The sequence below is a fragment of the Trichechus manatus genome, unplaced genomic scaffold (genome assembly GCF_000243295.1).
Source record: "Trichechus manatus latirostris isolate Lorelei unplaced genomic scaffold, TriManLat1.0 scaffold00062, whole genome shotgun sequence".
Classification (NCBI taxonomy): Eukaryota; Metazoa; Chordata; class Mammalia; order Sirenia; family Trichechidae; genus Trichechus; species Trichechus manatus.
Window position 1 is genome coordinate 15,120,238 of NW_004443998.1, and position 7,680 is coordinate 15,127,917.

The 7,680-nt window shown below is 37.1% G+C and overlaps 1 long non-coding RNA gene across 1 annotated transcript in view; it reads right to left on the reverse strand.

Moving 5' to 3' along the window:
- Positions 1–2,384, reverse strand: part of LOC111821075 (uncharacterized) — a 505,833-nt gene extending 503,449 nt beyond the window's left edge. The window contains exon 1 of the long non-coding RNA XR_002824558.1: positions 1,912–2,384. This is a non-coding gene — a long non-coding RNA (uncharacterized LOC111821075). The remainder of the gene's footprint in view (positions 1–1,911) is intronic.
- Positions 2,385–7,680: the final 5,296 nt, after the last annotated feature.

The following is a 7,680-nucleotide window of genomic DNA, read 5'->3' on the forward strand; positions in this document are numbered from 1 at the left end:
GTCCTGCCTTACACAACTGCCACCCATCCTCCCTCATTAACATCATAGAGGCAGGTTTATAACATACAGGAAAATCACACAGTACCAGGAATCATGGCCTAGCCAAACTGATACACACATTTTTGGGGGGACATAATTCAAACCATGACACCAAGCCATAGTATTTCAATCACCTCATATGCATGCCAAAGCTGGACAATGAAAAAGGATTATTGAAAAAGAACTGACAAATTCAATTTGTGGTGTTGGCAAATAATATTGAATATACCACGGACTGCCAGAAGAACGAACAAATCTGTCTCGGAGGAAGTACAGCAAGAATGCTCATTAAAAGCTAGGATGGCAAGATTTTCTCTTGCTTACTTTGGACATGTCATCAGGAGGAACCAATCGCTGGAGAAAGACATCATGCTTGGCAAAGTAAGGGTCAGTGAAAAAGAGGGAGAACCTCAAGATGGAATGATACCGTGGCTGCTACAATGGACTCAAACATACCTATTATTGTAAGGACAGCACAGGACTGAGCACCATTTCATTCAGTTATACATAAGGTCACTATGAGTCAAAAGCTAACTCAATGGCACCTCACAATGACAACAACAAAAATAGTCTGGGTATTAGATGATATTATGGCATTATTTTTAATTTTCCACATTTTCAAAAATTTCCAAGTTTTTTTATTATTTTTCATTTTTGTAGTATGATAATGGCATGTGGTATTCTTATTCTAAAGAAAAGGATTCTAAATTTATACATGTATATATACATGAATAAGAAGCCTTGGTCATGCAGTGGCCAAGTGCTTGGCTGCTAACCGAAAGATTGGTGGTTCAAACCCACCAGCCTCTCCCCTGAAGAAAGATGTGGCAGTCTGCTTTCATAAAGACTACAGCCTAGGAAATACTATGGGGCAGTTCTATTCTGTCCTATAAGGTCGCTGAGTCAGAATTGACTCGATGGCAATGGGTATAAATATATGTGCATAACTATATCTATCTATCTATCATATTGCCATGGAGTTTATTCCAACTCATGGCAACCCCATGTGTGCAGAGTAAAACTGCTCCATAGGGTTTTGAAGGCTGTAATCCTTATGGAAGCAGATCACCAGGCCTGTCTTCCAAGGCACCTCTGGGTAGGTTCCAACCGCTAATCTTTCAGCTTGTAGTGGAGCACTTAACCATTTGCACTACCCAGGGATTCATATATATATATGTGTGTGTGTGTGTATGTGTGTGTGTGTATTTATTTATATATATGTACACATATATAGTTAGTAAATATAAATAAAGGATATATGGTAATGATTAAATTCTTCTTTATACTTTTCTGTAGATTTATATCTTCAAGATAGAGAATAGGAAAAAGGAATAGGACTAATTTTTATAAGATAGTTTAAGAACAGAAAATGACAGAAGAATTTTGGAATTGTTAAGAGATCATAAATAGAGCCAGATATGCAAAGAAAAGAAGGATTCTACTAGGCACAGTAGGTAGCAGTTATTGGAAAAAAAAAAAATTATTCCATGTTCATATCCCTAAAGAGTGGGGGTACTCACCAAACTCATTACATGTGGACCACCAACCCTTAAAGGGGCTGCTCTGGCATCAATTACACATTTTTATTGAATATTTTCTATGCCAGGGATCATACTCATTCCTGGGACCACAAGGATTCAAGAAAAAAGACTCTTCACAGTTCACAGCACTCAAGCCCAATTTCTCTTGTCAGCAAACAGAAAAAAAGAGAGTGTCATTAAACAGCTAAAGAATCTAAAACCTTCATAATAATGCATTGTCTTGATGAAGCCAACATATTAGAAATGGATTTCCAAGGAGAATGAAAACAAAACAGAAGGGAAATGTACCAGTCCTGAGCCTGTTTGCTCTCAGACCAATACTTTTACTTACCCTGCTCTGTTCCATAGCTTGGAGTAGGGGTGAGGGAGGGAGACATGCTTGCAGGCTGCCTTTTCCAGTCTCCTGTGACAGCTGGCTTCCAGCTATTTTGGCCAGTGGAAGACTTTGGAAAGAAAGTAAAGGGCAGGAGGAGAGAGATAAGGCAAGGCGTTTACCCTCCTCCTCTGGCTTGATGGTTTTTCTCAGAGCAGCTGAGTCTCCTCAATGGCTCCAGCTTCCTCCAAATAGGTCTTCCATGATTCCAGTTTCTACAGCTGACCACAGCCCTTGGGCTCTGATAACACCTCCTCTTCCCTTTTTCTCCCAGCCCCAGGCTGCTGGTGCCCTCCTACAGCTTCCAATCTCAGGGCTGTCTCCCCATGCTGTACTGGAGTATCAACTTTTCCATTTCCTGTTCGAATAATCCCTTCATAAATTTCCCATGTTTCAAATATGCAGATTTTCTTTTTCCTACTTGGACTCTGGCTGATTTTAGGAAGTGAGAGGGAAATACAAGATAAAAAGAGGATGAATTTCAGCACAGTCATCTATCTATACAGACATGATGAGGAGGGAAGGGCAAATATTCTAATAGAGTTTTAACCAGCATATGCCATTCCCTTCTACAGAATCATAACCTTTGTCTGGTTGTTTTTGAGGCAGACAGCCTCAGAGCCCAACGCTTCTAACAGACCCCTGCTCTGGCTTAACCTCCTACACCAAGCAGAATAGGCTGCACATTCTTCTGAAATTGTCCTTGACAAGATAACCACAGAACAGCCATAGTGGGCCTCAATTGGTCTTAGCAGGTTTTCTACAACATCTTAACACTTCAAGTGACCTATCATCTCATTAAGTGAAAAATACATACAAGCACCCCGCCTCTGGGTGGAGACTTAACATGCTAATGAAGGAAAACTGACCTCCTCCTCCATCCTGGAGAATCGAACCCTTGTCTAGAGAAAATGCATAGTCATCCCTAAGCCCTGAGCGCCTGCTTGAAGCTCTATCCTGAATATTCATGATGCATTTGCATTTCCTTGTCTGCTCTCTGTAAAAAGCCACCTCCCCAAGCTGCCTGAGGCCTGTGACGAGTCTTGGAGGCAGCAGCCCCAACTGTCTCCTTTCCTAGCACAACAAAATAAAGGCGCCTTTCCACTTTCTTACCTCGGCCTCTTGTTTATTGGCTGTATCAAGTCCTGCCAAGCAAAACCTGGGGTTTCCACCTGGCAACATTTTTGTTTTAACTTTTAAGCCTGGCTTTGTTGCTCAATCTCATTACTCATCAAATATCGGTACCAATCTAGCACAATGGTTTTAAGAACAAATTCTAGAGGTAGAAAACCTGGGTTTAATCCCAGTTTTACCACTTAATTCCTCTGTGACCCTGCATATTTAACCTGAAGTGCCTCAGTTTTCTTATCTGCAAAATGAAAGTAGTAAGAACCCACCTCATAAAGGCACTAAACCATGTCATTTAATTCATTTATTTGTTTCTGTTTATTTTTATATGGCAAACTTATGAATTGATTAATATTTGCTATGCTGCCTTTCCATATGATTATTTTCATTTCAGGTCACAGCTTTCAAAGTACTTTAATATACATAGTATCATTCCATCCAACAATCTAGTTGAGATAGTAGAGTAGGTTTTAGTATCCCAGTTTTACAGATAATAACACTGAATCTTAAAGCAAAAACAAGCAAGAGAGATATAAGCAAGATTAAAACTTAGGTCTTCTGATTCATAGTTCTGAATTTTTCTATGACGTCATTAATCAGCCTCTGAAATTAATGGATCTTGGGATTCTACCCTGCTTACCTTTAAAACATCCCTCTAACAAAAAGAAAACCAACATAAAAAAACACTAAGAAAACAAAAAAACAAATTGAAGGGAGCAATCAGTTATAAAATCAACAAAGCAGATGACAAAGAATTGATTAAAGACGGCTACTTAAAAGACTTAAAGCGTGTCATTAATCCTGCATTATAAGAATTTGTGGGGAAGACTGAGAACTCAGCAGATGTACTGGAAGAATCTAGAGGAAAAGATATAAATGTAGGTGGGATAGAATTCATTAGCTCTATTGCCTTGGGTTAATTCAATGTGATAAGTTATTTGATTCCTTATTGTTTCCAAGGGAACTACGGTTGACTCATCTTACAGTTTAATGTCTTACAATCACATATACTATTTTATACATGACATGAGCATAATGGTTCTTACTCTACAATTTTTCTGTGCACTTAACTCTCACATAGTATACATATTGATATCGGTCTCCATTTTTAGTAAAGCTGTGAATTAAACCGGAATGGTTACCTAATATTTTTGGCCTTTTCTCATTATTTTCAGTGATCTAACAAACGTTTAACACCTGTTGCCATCGAGTCGATTCTGACTCATAGTGGTTAAGAGCTACATCTGCTAACCAAAAGGTCATTAGTTCGAATCCACCAGGTGCTCCTTGGAAACTCTATGGCGCAGTTCTACTCTCTCCTGTAGGGTCACTATGAGTCAGAATCGACTTGATGGCAACGGGTTTAGTAATTTTTTTTTTTTTTTTTAATGCTTAACGATAGAGCACCATACCCACATTCTTCTAATCAGGTTGCCAGATTATATTCACTTGCCTTCTCTTGCCATACTGACATTTTAAAATATATCACTGATTCTAAATAAAATGTATTTGGGCTCATTTCAGTTTTAATTATGTTTTTCTCATATAACTTTCATAATAAACACATGAATGCATGCAAGATCAAAGCCAAGTTTGGAGATATTCAAGCTAGACCATATGAAAACAACATCATTTCTTTTTCATATTTTCCCCAAATGCACCTAAATTCTTAAGTATAAGCTTTCTGAACTTTTAAGATACAGGATATATAAAACCTTGTAAAAGCTGACATTCATGATGTGGAATATTTCATTCAGCTTTTTGAAGGTATTTAATGACTTGGCCAGATACCATTAAATGAATGGGAAAAGGAAGAACATACTATCTAGAAAGCATTACATCATAAAACAGATTGTCATCAGACATAAAAAAAAAAAAGTAGCATTAGTTAGTTCAACCGGGATAATAAGGATGTATAGTGGAACTCACAGACACCCCACAACACTGGCAGAAAAGGAGAAATATCAGATAGCACGTAACACTGCACCAGTGAACAAACAGAGAAAGAAGTCATTTCTGAGCTCTGAAGTAACTTCCGGAAGACCTCTAAAACGTTAGATAAAAACAAAATCCTTTAAGTTTAAGGTCAAAATTTGTAAACTGCACTTTCAGAATGTACATAGATCATGGGCATTTCCATGAATTATTAATAAGGATCCCAATACAAAGAGATGACAATTTTAGTGGACACTAGCGTAGGATGAGAATCCTATGAGTCATACAGAAAAAGATCAATAGGAACAGAATGATGAACTAAGCAAAAAATTGCCCTAGATCAGACAGATGACATTCTCTTAAACTCTCCAAACTAAGGATTTTCACAATTTTGGAGCAGTGCTATTGCAAATTATTTTCAGATCCCACACTTTGTTGATATATACATCTGTATATCTCTCTGCCTGTATCTTTCTATATAGCTAGCTAGTTAGCTATTTTTGTATTAAATATGTTTAATTTAACAATATAGTAATCTAAATAAGTATCTCAGTTCATAATGTTTCTTTAGTCATTCTAGAAGGTATCAGTCACTTCTAGATTAATTTCTTGTTCTAAAAATCCCGGAAGGAACAACTGCACATTCTATGTGATAAGGGATGTATATCCATAAATATAAAGAACTCTCAAAATTCAACAATATTGTTCACTCATAAAAAGGAATGAAGTAGTGTTACATGCTACAAAATGGATGATTCTAATTATACGAAATGTCTAGAACAGTAAAATCTATAGAAACAGAAAGTAGATTAGTGGTTGTCAGAAGATAGGGGATGGAGTGATGGGGAATTGGGAGTGACTGCTAACAGGTGATGAAAATGTTCTGGAATTACACAGTGGTGATAGTTGCACAACAATGTGAAAATACTAGAAACCACTGAATTGTATACTTTAAAATGTTGAATTGTATGTTATGTGAATTATATCTCAATAAAAAAGTACAAAAGTAACCTCAATAAGAAGAAGAAATATTAGGATAACAAGAAAACTAACAACCAATATAAACACAATAAGTTAATATGAAAACTAAATTTATTATAGAAAGCTAATGAGAAAAATGGAGCCCTGGTAGCACACTAGTTAAGAGCTCAGGCTGCTAACCGAAAGGTCAGCGGTTTGAATCTACCAGCCCCTCCTTGGAAACCCTATGGTGCAGTTCTACGCTGTCCTATAGTGTCTTTATGGGTCGGAATCGACTTAACAGCACACAAACGCAACGACAATAAGAAAAATGACAAACCCTCCCACCAAAAAAGACAAAAGCTTTGAATAGATCCTCTCTAAAGAAGATACACACTTGGCAAATAAACACATAACCAGTTGTTCAACATCGTTAGTCATTAGAGAAATATAAATTTAAACCACAATGAGATAGCACTAACTCATTTAACTCCTGTTAAAATGACTAAAATTAAATAGACTGACTTCACCTAGTCTTCAACAAGTGTTGTGAACATTGAACAACTGAACTCTCATATACTGGAAGGGGGAATGTCAAATGCTAAAACTGAACTGGAAAATAGTCTGGTAGTTTCTTAAAAAGCTAAAAATACACCTACCATAAGACCCTACCATTCCATTCCTATGTATTTATCCAAGTGAAATTAAAACATATGCCCATACAAAGACTTATAAATGAATATTCACAGCAACATTTATTTGTAATAGCTCCAATTTGGAAACAACCCAACTCTCCAACTGTCCATAGGTAAATAAACAAAATATGGTCTATCTATACAATAGGATATTACTGAGCAAAAAAAAAGGCAGACTATTTATACATATAATAATATGAGTGAGTCTCAAAATAATTATACAGAATGAAAGAAGCCAGGGGAAAAAGAGCACATATGGATGACTCTACTTATAAAATTGTAGAAAATGTAAACTCTTCTATGGTGACAACAAATTAGGGGGTTCCTGGGGACAGGGACTGGGAGTAGGGTGGGGGGAGGTTGGAAGCAAGAGGTTACAAAAGGGTATGTGGAAACTTTGGGGAAATGTGCACAGTTCTTTATCTTGACTGTGGTAATGGTTTTATTGGTGTATTCATATACCAGAATTTATCAAATTGTACTCTTTAAATACATGCAGTTTATCATATATCAACTATACTTCAATAGAGGAGCCCTGGTGGTGCAATGGTTAAGGGCTTGGCTGTTAACAGAAAGGTCTGTGGTTCAAACTCACCAGCTGCTCCGCCAGAGAAAGAACTGGCAATCTGCTCACATAAAGATTTCAGCCTAACAAACCCTATTGGGTAGTTCTACTCTGTCCTATAGGGTCACTATGAGTCAGACTCAGCTCGACGGCATACAAGAAGAAGATACCTCAATAAAACTATAAATACAAATAAATTTTTAAAATTGAACCAAATAGGCAAAATTAGCCTCTGGAGACATAAGATGATGGGGGCTTCAGGTCACTATTGCTGCCATTTCAATCAAGTCCCATGTGTAAACCAACATTATGAGAGTGTCAATTCTAAAATGCTCATGGTGGAAGTCAAGAAAAGAGGAGAAATCTGTAGAAATATAGAAGATACTGCTCAGCCACACCATAAAAAAAATCATGAAAGAAAAGATGTCTAGTGATTTTGGTTCA